Here is a 16,311-nt window from a genome sequence, read left to right on the forward strand (position 1 = left end):
TTTAAGCAATTTTTCATTTCTTAGCAAAGCATTAGAAGCATTATTATACAGAAGCCAGAAACAGCTGGGTTAAACACAGATTTTTTGCTATTCGTTATCCTGTTATGCTGCTTGCTGACTCCCTTATCTATGGTCAGCTGGACACAGTTTCTTAGTTAGCATAAGCTGGTTATAAAAAGAATGTTAAAACTTATAGGCTATAGTATAGTTCTGACCTGGGGTCCTTCAGTTTAATTTCTAAGGATTGGGATTTAGTAGCTGGTTTCAGTGTTAAAAAGTTTTGGCTCTGTAGGTACCTAAAATTCTGAAAAGAGTTTGAATTTCTTACTTTTTTATGGCTTCAAGTCATAATATGTTTTTTTCTTTTTTGGGTTAACCAGCTAGTTCCTTTTTGATACTTGCATTCAGATCACATCTCCCAAACTCTGGCTTTAAAAGTGCTTATGTCTGGATCCTCTGCGGTGTGGCCATATCATTTTTAATATGTAGGGATGTCTAGACGAAGGTATATTGTACTCTTGTTCTTGTATGGTGATGTTAAGCCACTATAATAAAAGGTGTAAATTGAATGGAGTGTCTGAAGGAGAGCACAGAGTGAATTCTCTGATCCAGAAACTTTTGTTAATGAAGGACACGTGATGAGGAGAGAGGTCATTGGAAGAAGAAAAGGCACACACACAGACTTAAAGAATCTCAAAGCACGGAAGTCTCTTTAGCTTGTCTGTCTTTGGACTTCGTCAGGCTTTCTTTGGGCCTAACACTAGCATTTTCTCACACTTCCTAGCCCCGCCATCTTTCTCACTCTGAGCTGACAGAATGCCTTTGGTCAAAGCAGCTTAGGAAAATAGAAATCTCAAAATAGCAGTTCTAAAGTAGGACTTAGAGGTAGGGAGAGGGCAAACTGGGAAAGTGGCTAGAATGCCAGCAATTCCATATTCTTTCAAAGCTCTGAAATTTCTGAATATAATGTACAATTTGTAGTGTTAATGAACATGACCCCTTCATACATAAAAGGAAAATACATGGAACAGCTGTTCTGTGTAAAGTGGTATTGATCTTCTATGTGGGAGCTGGAGATAAAGGTTATTTGCAATTTGTGTTTCCGTCAGAGAGATGTTTTGTTAAGTTACAGTTCCGAGGCAGAAATGAGTGGAGAGCTTGCTGTCGGGGTTGTATTTCTACATAGGTGTCTTGTTTGGCACATTTTCGAATGAGACTGGGATGGTAGAAAGGGAGATGGGGTGGGGCTGCGTGTTGCACCTTGGACACTGCATACATTGAGGGGTCCACGTTGATGCAGTCTTCATGGTAGAGCTGCAGTCAGGTTTACAGCAGGAAGTTGCATGGTCATATCTGTTGAGTTCGAGCTGAGTGGTGGCAGGAGACTACTTAAAAAGTCATGCTTATGAGCTCTAATGAGAAATAGAAGGAGAAAGGTATGCAAAAGAGGTAGGTGATCAAAGTGCAGGAATGGCAGATGGGGAAGGGTCACCTGGGGCAGAGGCACTGGCAACATCATACTTTGTCGGCTTAGAAATACGAAAATCCTTTGGGTTGACAGCCAACTAATAGATGAGCAGGACATAAGGTATTGGTAGTAGGGGGAGAAAGTGGCATAACAGATAAATTAGACCGTTTACATGGGTGTGCTATTGACATCACATGTAGCCTTCCTCTTCCATCTCAACATATGACTTCATCTCCAGTCGTACAGAAAAATTAGCAGCCATCCCACGGGACCTCCTCCATCCTGCTGATCATGATCCCATTCTTGTATTTGTCCCCTTCTCCTCCTCGCCTGGTACGGGGAGGGGCTCTCCTTCCTCCTCGGGTTCGGTCTCCACTCTGGCTCGGAGTCCATGCCCTCCCGCCCTTCCAGGAGCCTGCGAGGATCCTCTCCCCTGCACTGCTTCCCATCACGCGCTCCTGTTTGATCCTCTCCCACTTGACTGCCCCACCTCTAGGTATTGCCCTGTCACTGTCGCGCATCACAGCCAGTGCTCAGGGGTTGACTTGACTTTCCCACCTTCCACCCTTCAGGCCCTGTCGTTCCACTAAAGAGTTCTTACCAAAACTGTTTCTAAGTCAGCGCACCTGACCTTTCTCTGTCTCCTTACTCGACATCGCAGTAGACCAAATGCTCTGCATTGCTTCCTGTCTTTCTTCTACCTCTCTGATGTGTCTCCTGTGCAAAGTCATGCTCCTGGTAGCCACTGAATGCTGATTATGGGCTCAGCCCTGTGTTCCTTTCTTTCCCTAGATGACCTTTTGTGCAGCTTCATGACCACCTATCAGCAGGTAAGGCAGATTCCTGTCTCTGGCCCACACGCCTCCTGAGCACCAGTTCTGTGTATCGGACTTGCTGACCTTTCTTCTCGGATGTGTCTGTGGCGCCTCAGACTCATCAGGTTCAAGACAGAATTCATGAGCACCTCCTCCACTGAAAACCACCTTTCTTATTCTTTTGCCTCTCTCGGTAAACACTTCATCCGTTTAGCCTGGAGTCGGGAAACCAGAAGTCAACTCCTACTCTGTCACCTTTCCAAAATCTAGTCTGTCACACCAAGTCCTGTGGATTTCGCTTCCTAAACCTCTTGAGTCCATATACTTCTTTCCATCTCTTGTCGTACCTTTGCAGTGCACCCTTGGCATCACACCGTAGAAGCTTCTCACCCAGTCTCCATGCGCCTTCCTTGTCTTTCTGGCCCCTGGTCTACACTGCAGGCAAGCCACTCTTGTCAGAATGCGGATGTGATCTTGTATGTACCAGGTGACTGGTCAGTCCACCAGCTCTTGAAAAACCATTTTCCCACGCACTCGAACGTATTTCAAAGAGAATCAGTCCCCCATGGGGTAGTTTTCCTTGGTAGACAGTTTGTTTCTGCGCTGAGCCATCTGCCTCCTTCGAACTTCTCTGTGTCAGTTCCTCTCTGGAACCTGTGGCTTCGTTGGCACCCCGGGTAGGCACATGATGACCTTTTTCATGAGAAGTGAAGGCAGGAGCCCTCTGGACAGTGAATGTATGTACCCTCATGTTCCATAGGTAAAAGAACCGTGTGTGTGGGTGGGGGGGTAAGTCCTTTAGGCTCCTCCCTGTTCTAATTGGGTGAACTGGGAATTTTGAGACAGGAAGCAGGTCCTGTGTGTCCTTGTTTGCAGGGAGCATGCATTCTGATGGACAAAACGGAAAAGGGGAAGAATGAGCAGCTGCTCAGATCTGTTTGTACTGTGCTGGCTGATTAGCTGTGACCTGCAGATGTGGGTCCCATGCTCGGCTCTGCTCTCTGCCTGCTTTTGTCTGACTTGGGGCAAATCACTCGCCTCCGGCCTTCTGTTTGCTTGTTAGTATAATGAGGTGGTGCTTATCTATGTGATCTTTGCCGGCTCCTCTGAAAAGACTCTAGTCCATCCTGGCTTGCAGATAAGGAAACTGAGGCCTGAGGTGTGATGACTTCCTTTAAAGCCACACAGATAGTTGGGGCCAATCACAGGCCAGATCTCCTGACCCCCACGCATCAGTCCTTGGAAATCCTACTGTAATATGTTCCTTTCCAGAGGCCACAGGTGGGAACTGAGGGAAGTGGGACAATCAGAACATTAAGAATAGCGCAGAAGATGGCACAATGTCCGCATGCCTTGGCACCTGCATTTCACCAACAGGGCCACCTCTTACCTTAGGAGAAGTTCCCACAGGGCTGGTGATCTGGATGCCTGGCCTGGAGCTTAGCTACGGTAAATGGGACCAGAGGGAAGTGATGGCTGTTTGAGGTGGACTTTGTTGACGGCGGCTGGAGATAGCAGCTGACAGAGGAGGAAGAGGGAAGAGTGACAGATAGCCGTAGGCCCGCAGGTCAGCCACTGTTGCCCAGGGTCGCCCATCCCCAGGAGCTGTCTTCGTATCACAGGAGCTGAGTGCTTACCCTGTGGGTTCTTAGTTCGATGTCACGTCTTGATGACAAGATTCCATTCTTTCCGCATCAGTTTGAGACAGACATCGTAATGAAATTCTAATTAGCCAAATATGGAATGTAAGCCTGGAACTCATTTTATAGAGAAATTATCTTATGTGAACTACTTTCCCTGATGATAGAGGAGTTGTGACGATGTAACATCAGATAAAGTTTATCTGATTGGCACTTGTAAGAAGGGTTCCTGGCAAAAAAGAACTGTTTTTTTGTTGTTGTTGTCCTCCCTTTTGATCTTTCCTTTCCATTCCTTTTTTTTTTTTTGTCTTGTGAGCGGTCATCTGATTTATAAAAAGATGCAACAAAAAGTAAAATGGTACAAGATAATCAGTTTCAAAACATAAAAAAGTGAGTGTCTTTAGCCATAGCTCAGAACAGAGGAACTGGGTAAGGAGAATTGCTTGTATGAACTGGCAACAGGAAAAGTTGGTAAAGGAGAGCTGAGGAACTCTATTAAGACATAGGAGTGAGGGGCTCCATCATCATCTGGCATTCGCTCAGTGTCGTCTATATGGTTAGAGATGTCCATGATGGGAACTCCAGCAATCTTCTGGGTCTAGGTCAGCTGATGCCACAGTGTAACACTCTGAATTACTTCCGTACTGAGCAGTCATCTGCATAGTTTGTCTTGTGTGTACGTGGTAATCCTTTGAATCTTGGCTCTTTCGCAATCCTTAGAGCCTCTTGATACTTTCACCCCGGTTTCTCAGTTTCAGCCATTACACAGTCAGTTGTACTACTGGTACACTTGGCACACAGCCCGTCCATCATTGACCGGTCAAGTTTGGCCTAAATAGAAAAGTTGATAAAGTCGGTACCAACCAGGATGTGGTAAGTCGGCCCAGCTGTGTGTTTATATTGGAAAAAGCAGGAGGGATGTTGGGGGACTTCTCTTTCCTTGAGTGCATGGGATCCTTCTTTTCTTTCTTTTCAGGTTTTAATCTGTCCTTCTCTCGGAGAAGGATCTCAGAGCTAAGCATTCGCTTCCCGGTCACATACTTTCTTGCTTTCTCTTGCTTCCCCATGTTCCCATCATGCCCATTTCTCCTTGCTTTTGATTTTCTAATTGACTCTTTGTAGTACCATAAAACTTATTTAAATAAAATGTTGGCCTACTAAGTTATTGATTATTAGTAAGTTCTTTGTTCAAAATTTGAGAGCAAGAAGTATTATGTAAATATATCTTTTTGTTATTTAACTAGTCTTAACAACATTTAGCATCAAATTTCTTGAAACATTTAAACAAATTAATCACAAACTGGGCCTTGGGCTCTTTCTTTCTTTCTTTTTTTTTTTTTTTAAATAATCTCTATACCCAACATGGGACTTGAACTCACAACCCTGACTGAGATCAAGACCTGCACGCTCCAGTGACTGAACGAGCCAGGTGCCCTTTGGGCTTTTTGTTTTTAAGTTCCTCAGGTGAGGGGGTGCCTTAGTGGCTCAGAGGGTTAAGCTGCTGCCTTCAGCTCAGGTCATGGTCTCAGGGTCCTGGGATCGAGCCCTGCATGGGACACTCTGCTCAGCATGGAGCATGATTCCCTCCCTCTCTGCCTACTTGTGATCTCTCTCTCTGTGTCAAATAAATAAATAAAATCTTAAAAAAAAAATTCCTTAAGTGATTCTAATGTGTGACCAGTGTTGAGATCTCTAGCACTGGATAATTCCTTTAAATAGCTCAAGAAATTAATTTTGAAAAGCGAACTAAAAGCCTACATAGATTATGATTGGTGTTAAATTGAGGGGAAAAAAGAGATAAAAAGAAGAAATCAGCTGGAACAGAGTGTAATTAGGTACTCAAATATTTGTTAGATGGATAAATACATTTACGGAATGTAGGGTGTTTTTTTTTTTGTCTCTTCATAAATATGTCAAATGGGTATATAAATTCAACAAAGGAGTTTGATATAAAATTGATTAAAATGTTAGAACAGAAGTTTTTTTAGAATTTCAGTGTTACTATTTCATGATGCTTTTAAGATGATCTCTCTGTAGATGGTGGGAAGATCTTGTTAGCATATGTTTTTAATTTCTCAAGCTTGAATAATTTAGTCACCGAACAAAGATTTATTTTAGAATGAGTTTTGGGAGACACAAGTCCTAGATTATGTCCCCACCTAGCTGGGTCAGAGATTTGAGAGCAGGGGCTGGCTCCGGAAGAGCTCCAAGGACATTTTTGTATACATGCTGATACCTTGGGCGGGAACACTCTTCCCACACTTCCTGTGGCTAGCTCCTTTGTGTCATTTGGATCTCAACTCATTGTTCTATATTTCCTGGTTCATCCAAGTTAAAATACATCCCATTTGTCACTCAGACCTTTACTGTGTCCTGTTTTCTTTTTAGCTGTGATCACTATTCATTAATCACTATTTGATCACTGTTCATTAATATAATTTTTGTTTACATATTTATTTTCTCATTTCTGCATTAGAATATCTGCTCCTTAAAATCAGAGACCTTGTCTTTTCTTTTCATGACTGTGTCCCCAGGTCTTAGAGCAGAGCTGGAGTTGCATGATAAATATTTGAGGAATATTTATGGGATATACAGGGACATTTATTCATCTCTGTTGTCCATTGTTTTCAAGAATGGTTGGAAACACACACATACGTGAGCTCACACAAACTTTCTATGTCTTTCAACCCCTATGTAGTGTGCAGATTAGTGCTTAACTATTTTGGTTTTTTGTCTCGATGAAATGGGACATGTTTCAGGGCAGAGCTCATAAATTTCATATGCCCTCTTAGTACTTCTCATCATTACAGAGTGATGGTTCTGGGGGATTCTGCTTCTCGTGGAGATAGTATATAGTGATTTTATAAGTCCATGTATCTGGGAAGGAGTGTTTTACTTCTTGGCAGCTTAGAGAACTTCAATCTTTCCAAGTTCCATGTAATTTTCATAGCATTAAAGCTACTAATTTCAGATTATTGGTAAGTTTTAAATGATTAATTCCCAGGTTACTTTGAATTAGTCTTTGTTTGCCATCCCTGATTGCAGCTAGTTAGTAAAGTAGCTAAACTTTTAAACTCTACTTGGTTTTAATTTTGAGTGATGTCACTGCTTCTCTCATGGTTAATGGTTCTTAATTACCTGCAGCTTGTCTGGTTTGCTCATTTATTTTCCTGTGTTCCAGCACCTCTTGTGATCTCCCAACTTCTGGCCTTTTAGGGGATTTGTACTTTAACTGGGCTCAGATAGGAAATACCCCTGAGTACAAAGAGAAGATATTTTTCTTCTAACTTCACTATCTCCTATTATTAATGTATTACATTGTTGTGGTATATGTGTTACAACTGATGAACCAGCATTGATACAGTATTAATTAAAATCCATGGTTTACATTAGGGTTCACTCCTCTTTCTATAGTTCTGTGGGTTTTGACAAATGTATAATGTTATTTACCTACTGTTGGTATCTTACAGCCTAGTTTCATTGCCTTGAAAAACCCTGTACCTCATCTATTTGTTTCTTCTCCTCTCTCTGCACCCTCCTCGCTCACCCCTCAGCCCGGGATCTTTTTACTGTCTAGAGTTTTACCTTTTCAGAGGCACCTGGCTGGCTTAGTTGCTAGGGCATCTGACTCTTGATCTCGGGGTTGTGAGTTCTAGCCACCACATTGGATATAGAGATGACCTAAAAAATAAATAAAAATAAAAATGTTGGTTAATTTTTACCTTTTCCAGAATGCCATAGAGTTGGAATCATATAGTATTTAGCCTTTGAGACTGGTCTTTCACTTAGCAATATGCATTTAAGGTTCTTGGAAGTCTTGTGGCTTAATAATTCATCTTTTAATTGTCGAATAATCCATTGTGTGGGTGTGGCACAGTGTACCTGTTCACCTACTGAAGGAGATTTGGATTGCTTCCAAGTTTTGGCACTTCAGAGAATAAAGCTGCTGTAAACATCCGTGTGCAGGTTTTTGTGTGGACACTAGTTTTAAGCTCTTTTGGGTAAATACAAAGGAGCACAATTACTGATCTTATAGTGAGAATGTGTTTAGTTCTGTGAGAAACTGCCAAGCTGTCTCACACAGTGCCTCCCATTTTGCATTCTGACCAAACAGTGAATGAGAGTTCGGTTGTCCCACATCCTTGCTAGCATTTGGTATTACTAGTGCTTTGGATTTTTTATATTCTACGTGATATGTAATAGTACCTTGTTTAAATTTGCAATTTCTTAATGACATACAAAGTTGAGCATCTTTTCAGATCCTTTTTTTTTTCTTTTTTAAAGATTCTATTTCTTTATTAACAGCACAAGCACACGGAGAGGTAGCAGCAGGCAGCGGGAGAGGGAAAAAAGCAGGCTCCTCGCTGAGCCGGGGGCCCAGTGTGGGTTTCAGTCCCAGGACCTGAGCTAAAGGCAGATGCTTAACTGACTGGGTTTCCCAGCCACCGCTCTTTTCACACTTTTAAATTAGGTTTGATTTCTTGTTGCTACTAAGACATCTTTATATTATATTTCTTATTTTAAGTCCTTTACCATGGATGTGTTTTGCAGATATTTTCTCTACTCTGTGACTGGTCTTTTCATTCTCTCTCTCTTTTTTTTTTTTTAAGATTTTATTTATTTATTTGTCGGAGAGAGAGCGAGCGAGAGTGAGCACAGGCAGACAGAGTGGAAGGCAGAGTCAGAGGGTGAAGCAGGCTCCCTGCGGAGCAAGGATCCTGATGTGGGACTCGATCCCAGGACGCTGGGATCATGACCTGAGCCGAAGGCAGCTGCTTAACCAACTGAGCCACCCAGGCGTCCCGTCTTTTCATTCTCTTAACAGTGTCTTTTACAGAGAAGTTTAATTTTAACAAAGTCCCTCTCATCAATTTTTTTCTTTCGTAGATCATGCTTTTGGTTTTATATCTGAAAAGTCATTGCCAAATCCAAGGATCCCTACATTTTTTCTTATGTCATCTTTAAGAAGTTTTGCATTTTACGTTTAGGTTTTGTGAAAGGTGTGAAAAGTTTGTTTGTATTCTTTTCATTTGTTTGTTTTTTCTTATCAATGTCCCATTGTTCGGTTCCATTTGTTGAAGACTGTCCTTGCCTTTGAGTTGCCTTTGCCTGTGTGTGTGGATGTTTTTCTGGGCTCTCCACTCTGTTCCAAGCACCTGTCTCTTTTGCCAGGCACCTTCTGTCTTAATCACTATAGCTTTAATAGTAAGTCTTGAGATTGGGTGGTGGCAATCCTCAATTTCCTTTTTTTCCCCGCTCTTTAATATTTTGTTGACTACTCTGGGACTCTTGGTTTTCCAGTTTTCCATCCAAATTTTAGAGTCAACATGTTGGTATCCACAGAATAACTTCCTGGCATTTTGATTGGGATTGCATTGAGTCTGTCGATCAGTTTGGGAAGAACTGACCTCTTAACAGTATTGAGTGTTCTTACCCAAGATTATGGACTTTCTTTCCACTTCACATCTTACCTTGCTTGTTATCTTTCATCAGAATTTTATACTTTTTCTCATATAGATCTTGTGCATATTTCGTTAGATTTGCACCTAAGTATTAATTTTTTTTGGTATGCTAATGTAAATGGTCTTGTGTTTTTAACTTCAAATTCCACTTGTACATTGCTGGTATATACGAAAGCAATTGACTTTTTAAATTTTTTAATTAAAATTCAATCTCGTTAACATATAGTGTACTTTTAGTTTCATGGTTAGAATTTCGTGATTCATTGGTTGCATACAACACCCAGAGCTCATCCCAACAAGTGCCCTCCTTAATACCCCTCACCCAGTTACCCCAACTTTCCCCTCTCCAGTAACCCTCAGTTTGTTTCCTGTAGTTAAGTCTCTTGTGATTTGCCTCCCTGTCTGTTTCTATTTTTCCTTCCCTTCTCCTATATTCATCTGTTGTTTCTTAAGTTCCACATGTGACTGAAACTATATGGTATTTATCTTCCTCTAGTTCCATCCATGTCCTTGCAAATGGCAAGATTTTGTTCTTTTTGATGGCTGAGTAATGTGTGTGTGTGTGTGTGTGTGTGTGTGTGTGTGTGTATACCACATCTTCTTTATCCATTCATCTGTTGATGGACATCTGGGCTCTTTCAATAGTTTGACTATAAACATTGGGGTGCTTTTGCCCCTTCAAATTGATGAAGTTCTTGAACCTAGGTGGGGTGAGGTGGGGTGAGGTTCGGAGCCGACGGCTAAAGAAAGAATTCTTAAGACGTCTCTGGTGCAAAAAGGTGGTTTATTAGAGCACGGGGACAGGACCCGTGGGCAGGCAGAGATGCGGCCGCCCCGGGGTGTGAGGGTAGGCATGTTATATACCCTGCTGTTGGGAGAAGGTGAGGGGAAGGGAGGTTTCAGTGGAGTTTTCATATGCTAAAGAGGGCCTACAAGGTGCCAGGATGTTCCAGGCCTGCCGGAGGCCTTGCCCTTGCTGCTGGATCAATGTTGTCTTTAGACCAGCCATTAACATTAAGATAGTTGGGAGACTTTTTGGTGGGGTGTCACAATCCTGCTATCAATCATCTTTGTTAGTGAGATTTAGGACATTTGTAAGCCAAGGGAGACTCCTGTCTAGCAGGATTGTGAGCTCTGCAAGTTAACTATTTGCTTATTGTTCATGGCAGTCAGGGCTGCCTGAGGGATGCTACACTTATGGAGGGGAAAGGGTGAAGAGGGGGTGCAAGGCGCCAGCTTTTGCTTTGTCCTCAGCCAGCCTCCTGCTCCCTCATCATTCCCCCCTGAACAATTTTGACCCTTAAATCTTTAAGGTGGTTGAAGGTGGAAGGTCTCATCTTCTGTAACTTCTTCCTGCTGAATAGGGGCGTAGAGCTGTCCCTACCTACTGGGGTCAATATTGATCAGTGGAGGAATGTATAGGGGAGTTTCGAAAGGCGGAGGCACTGAATCCAGCGCTCACAGTGAAGGAGTGTCTTTGCGCGTGGTAAGGATCATCTGTCGTGGTGAAGTCATTGCAGCAATGGAGTCTCGGCACCAAGTAGAGAAACATGGAACAAAGCAACATATTAAAGTTAATAAGGCGATAAGAATGAGAAGCCCGAAAAAGGAGATTTGGCCATAGTCCTCCTTCAAACCAGGAACTTAACCATTCACTGAGAGAGAGAGAAGGATCTTGTAGGGCCTTAATCTGGGTATTCATGTATTTTATTAGTCCTGTGACATTTTTGATAGTCTGGAATGTACACACAACATTCTGTCTTGATAATTGCACATGTGCCACCCTGTGCTGCTGTCAGGACATCTAAGGCCATCCTATTCTGTAGGACTGCCTTGCGTATCTGTGACACTTCGGTATTAAGTAGGGAGATGCTGTTCAGTGAGTCATTGAGTGCCTTTGTAGTATATTTATTAAGGGCTTCTACATGCCACATGACATCCTCTAGTCCCGCAGATGGAACAAAAATGGATGCTAAGTGATCATACCATTTAAAAACAGATCGTGTCCATCTTTGTTTCAAGTTGGGGAGATTAGCTGGAGTGGTGATGGTTTTAGTAATGCGCCCATGAATCCAGGCAAATCCTAAAGTACAGCGACCTATCCACCCTGGAGGAAGCCAGGGCCACAGGTTGGTTCCACATATCCACTGGGTTCCATTTGGAGCTGGCCATCTGATGCCAGGTCGCCTTGCCCAGTCAGTAGCAAACCAGTCAGTAGCCTGGAGTACTATTACTTGGGAACACATTTCTAGTGATAGCCATCCCAGATATCGTGCATTCTTTGCCCAAGTATCACTCGTATGATTTCTTTGTTCCCAGCATAAAATTGCCTTCTGACTGAGCCGTCCAATTGTGGGTGTAAGCCACAGATAGGTATCCCAGATTTGATATATACCATCCTTAGTATAGCGATAAGGAGGGTTTTGTAACTTAGGCCCATATTTGATTGGGGAGTAATGGCTTGATAGCAATCCCCTTTCCTTCCAAATAGCTCCATGGGCATGTGGTACCAGGAAAGCATATTTGGAGTCAGTATAAATGTTAATTCTTGGGCTTTGGCAATTGCAAAGTGCTAGTGAGCACTATAACATACCTCATCAGAAAATCAACTGTCATTCGTATTTTTAACAGGGACATCTTAAATCTGGCCATATAGAGTAAGCAAGATCAATAACCTTTATTGCTCTATAGAGAAAGAAGTACAGTGGTCAGGTTCAGGCATACAGGTAACTAGGTTTAAAGTTTGACAAGTTTTAAGTATTATTTCTGGCATATCTGTTAGTATAGCCCAACATTTAATTAGTTGGCCTCCACCATTCATTGGTGGCCCCCATGCATCATACAATCCACTCATAAACAAAGTGGGGTCATCCATTGTCTCCACAAGTCCATAGTTAATCCTATGGAGTGCAATAGGCTGGCTTTTAGGCAATTTCATTATCCCAGCCACACATAAGGTGTTAGTTAAGTTATACAATTGTAGGGAAATCAATCCCATTTTCCAGTTGTTTCATCTTGTGCCGTGGGGTCTGCTAATATCCCCACAAAATAATAAGATCGACTAAAGAAGTTATTGTGCAACTTCTCTGAAGTTTACCTCAAATTGTTTAGCTTAGGTAAACAAACATTTAAAGACAATCAAATCTAGAATTCAACATCCATAAAGGCGTGTTACTAAAACATAATTTTTCTCTCTAAAATAACCCTCATTTACAGAGATAGCCAAATCAGGACTAATTCACTTGTGAAACAAGTCCAGTTCTAACAAACTTGGCCTAATTATTTACATAAGCTCAGCAAGAACAGTGTGTATGATCAATAGATCTTTTAGAATCTGCTTTGCTGGAACTTTGTATAAGGAATCTCTAGGTTGAACTTTTAGTAGCCTCTCCGGGCCAGAAGCCAAGCCCTGTACTTGCCATGAGGCATGCCTGCAATATCTTTGGGCGAATTCCTCTTCCCTAGTTTTAGGTAGACTGCACCTACCAAGGAGTGACATTCTTTACTCACCTGGTGAGGCTGCTGGGAACTCTGTAAGCAAGGTATCAGGCCAACAGTCCCAAGGGGCTTTATGGCTCCAGGTTTCATAAAGTCAGCCTTAGTTCCTTTAAACTGTCTGGTCATATCTGAGTCTTTTCAAATATGACATCCCAAAGCCTTGGTAAAATAACCAGTTTCCAATGGTGTCCTGTTACAAGGAGAACAGATTCTTATTGAACTTATGCAAATGACTGATTGCCATAGAAGAATGCTTACTGAGACCTTTTGGTTTCAGAGGGTTCATATAGAGAGAAAAGCTTGAATGCTTTGAGCACTTTTACAAATGAGCACTTTTACATCTCTATAAGTTACAGATAACTAGGAGGAAGTATCCCTAGTCTGGAAGAGAACCAGCGATGTTTAAAGTAAGACAAAACATTAAGAGACACAACACTATAATCTTTTAGTTCATTTAGTCCCATGTTACTAAATCTGGTGAATGCGGCTTTAGTCAGTTTTGGGAATTCTTACCCATTTCAGTTTTAGGATTTTCAAGTATATCAAATATCTGTATTTGTCCTGAAAGTCCTTTATAGGAATCTCCTTGAAGATAAAACTCATTTTACCAGAGAATTAAAACAATTATAAATGACAAAAACTCAGAATGGATATGGTTAGAGCTAAAGAGACACGGGAGTTTACAATTTAGCTGCAAGGAAATCAGGTTATTTCTGTGATACATAACATTTCCATAATTCCAGTATCAAGCGATGATCTCTCAAAACGTTAAAACTTTAGGAAGTGCGTAGAATCTCTAGAATAGTTATAGCATTTTCCCCAATGTAACCCAAGGTTTATCATTGGTTCAGTAGTACTTCATGAGCAACTTCGCATACCAAGGAAAAGCCTGAGTTAAAGAGATTTACAATTTAAATCCTGTCAACATTTGCTAAAATTTAAACAACCATCTCATTTAGGACAAAATTACCTTCCTTTACCTTCAACAAAATGTATTTCCATTCCTTAAATCTTTCTTACATATCTCCTATTTTCCTACACACAGTTTCCCTTTATTTCCATCAGTCTTAGTTACACTAAGCATAACTTTGTATTCTTAGAAACACCTTTAGTTATTAACCAATTGTGAACTGTTACAACAGAATTCTTCAGGTGGCAATTTATGAATCAGTTAAGTGGAAAACAAGTTTACCAGCAGATTTTAAATACTCTTAGTTTCTTTGCAGTAAGCAGTCAAAAGCACAAACCTACATCCAGTAATTAACGACTTAGCATTTTATCCTGTTTGGTTAAGACCTAGATGTCCACAATTCAATTCCATTTGTCATCCAAGCAAAACTTTAAAACTTTCAGGTTACCAAAGACTTTGAAAGTTAGTTCAGCAATTACCCATTAGAACTTTGAGACAGACAATTAACCATCAGTTTAGTCATTTCTTTGCTAACAAATTTTAACAAATAACATGAGCTTATTTGACCTTCAGTAAATTTTGAAGTTTCACATTTACTGCTGATAACTTAAAAGACAGGTCTTGTCTTAATTAAACCAACAAAGTTAACTTAGTTCCAACTCTGATTTATGTTCCACTTGGACCCACTCCACTTTGAATGTTTACCTGAGACATGCGTGGGAAGATCTGGAGTGGGGAGTGCTCTTCTTGCTCCTTGACAGTGAAGAGAGAAGGAGCTGTGGTGCATGATCTAGAGGCCAGTCATGCAGGCTGCACGCACGTTGGTACAGAAATAGGAGAAGAGGGAAAACAGAGGAAACAAAGTGCTGCCAGGAGGCAGAGAAAAGATTCCCGGTTTTAGAGCTCAAAAGCCCCAACAGAGGAGCAGACACCATGCTTTCCCACCAGCAAGGGGGGAGGGGTTAGGCAGTCCAAGTCAGGCCAGAGAACACTGGGAAACTTCCCCAAAACAAAGAGTTTCGGCAGCTGCTTGGGAATATTCCTTATGGTCTCTGTCTCGAGTTAGACCAACCCCAGTTGGCTCCAGTTATAGCCATTAACACGGGAAGTGAGTGAGGGAGAAGCCCCCACATCTGTTAGGAGAAACAGAGAGAAAGAAGGCCAGAGTCCCCTTTGCTAGGGATGGCCCAGCAACCTGGGTTTACTAGAAGGCTTATTTACGTAATTTCCATCCAATAGGTCAGGAGAAAGTTTACTAGATGACTCATTTGGGCAAACACATTCCGCAAAAGCCCCTTAGTCTGGGGTCCTGGTGCAGAGCAATGAAGGCCTAGGTATGAGCAATGCAGGCACCCTAGGTCCATTTGCCCTGTTTCCTGCAGAGATCTAACTGATAGATCCCACTGAGGCCATGCAGTGTTACAGGAGCTCAGTCCTTTCCTAAGTTTTGCAATCCAAATTATTTCCAGTGGGTTAAAAGGCACCCCAAGGTAGAGTCCTTGGGAACTGAAGCAGCCTACTGAGGCTATGCTTCCAGAAAAGTAAAGAAGGTCCATTACCAAATCCCCTGACTCCTGGGTGGCGTCCCACGCAGGGTATGTCAGAGGTTCCCGTGTGTCAAAAGCTACCAGAGGCGTCCCTCAAGATACGCTATTGATCACCATCCTGCCTTCCCTGGGAAGACATTCTTGCCATAAAAGGCCCTGGAGGGGTGCCGGCGTCCCTCCACTTCCCCATCGCATCCTAGGCTGCTGATGGGTGCCTGGTGAATGGACCAAAACGCTGTGCCATGCCATGCTCATTATCTGTCCTGAAGACTGCATAATGTTTTGCCATTTTAACCCATGGAAATACTAGAAAAGTTTGGCAAAGGGAAATTACCCAATTTCATAGCTATAAGTAGTTTGTAGAAGACACTGACAAGAAACAGTAAAGACTGAAATCCATCATGGTCTAAGCGATATTCCAACACATGTGGTCCTTACAGCCAACTTCCCTAGGAAACGGTCCCCGGTTGCGTTTTAATTCAATCGGGTACTGGTTTCGGCCGGCTCCCAGTGGAGGTCTCGCGGCCAGAAGTGGCTAGACCAGGGATGTGGAGGGGATCACATTAGATCAATCAGGAGGAAACCTCACACGGGAGTCTTAAGATTGGCAGCCGTCCTGGTGACTTAGTTGGCTGTCCCGTGCCCAAGAGAGACAACTTTATACAAGAACAGGAATAAAGAGAGGCCATCAAGTTTCTGGGTCCTATTGCCATTCCGGCCAGGGTACTAGCTTACAGCCAAAAGGCAGACGCTCTCCTCCCCGTAGAGTAGCCACGGGCTAGAGGATTGCAGCCTGAGCAATTGACATGCAAGTGTTCCAATAAGACCATACTCCTTGAAAAAGCCCTGGAATGAGAGTACAGGAAGAAGAGAGGGAATACTCACCACTTTTGCACCGAAGCTCAGAGTCCAAATGTGAACTCACATACCTCCTGGCTGGCTCGCCAAAATGATGAAGTTCTTGAACCTAG

The 16,311-nt window shown here is 42.4% G+C and overlaps 1 pseudogene; it reads right to left on the reverse strand.

The window, feature by feature from the left end:
• Positions 1 to 2,644: 2,644 nt before the first annotated feature.
• On the reverse strand, positions 2,645 to 5,243 carry LOC116584024 (annotated as a pseudogene).
• Positions 5,244 to 16,311: the final 11,068 nt, after the last annotated feature.

The sequence above is a fragment of the Mustela erminea genome, unplaced genomic scaffold (genome assembly GCF_009829155.1).
Source record: "Mustela erminea isolate mMusErm1 unplaced genomic scaffold, mMusErm1.Pri scaffold_51_arrow_ctg1, whole genome shotgun sequence".
In the NCBI taxonomy this organism is placed as follows: domain Eukaryota; kingdom Metazoa; phylum Chordata; class Mammalia; order Carnivora; family Mustelidae; genus Mustela; species Mustela erminea.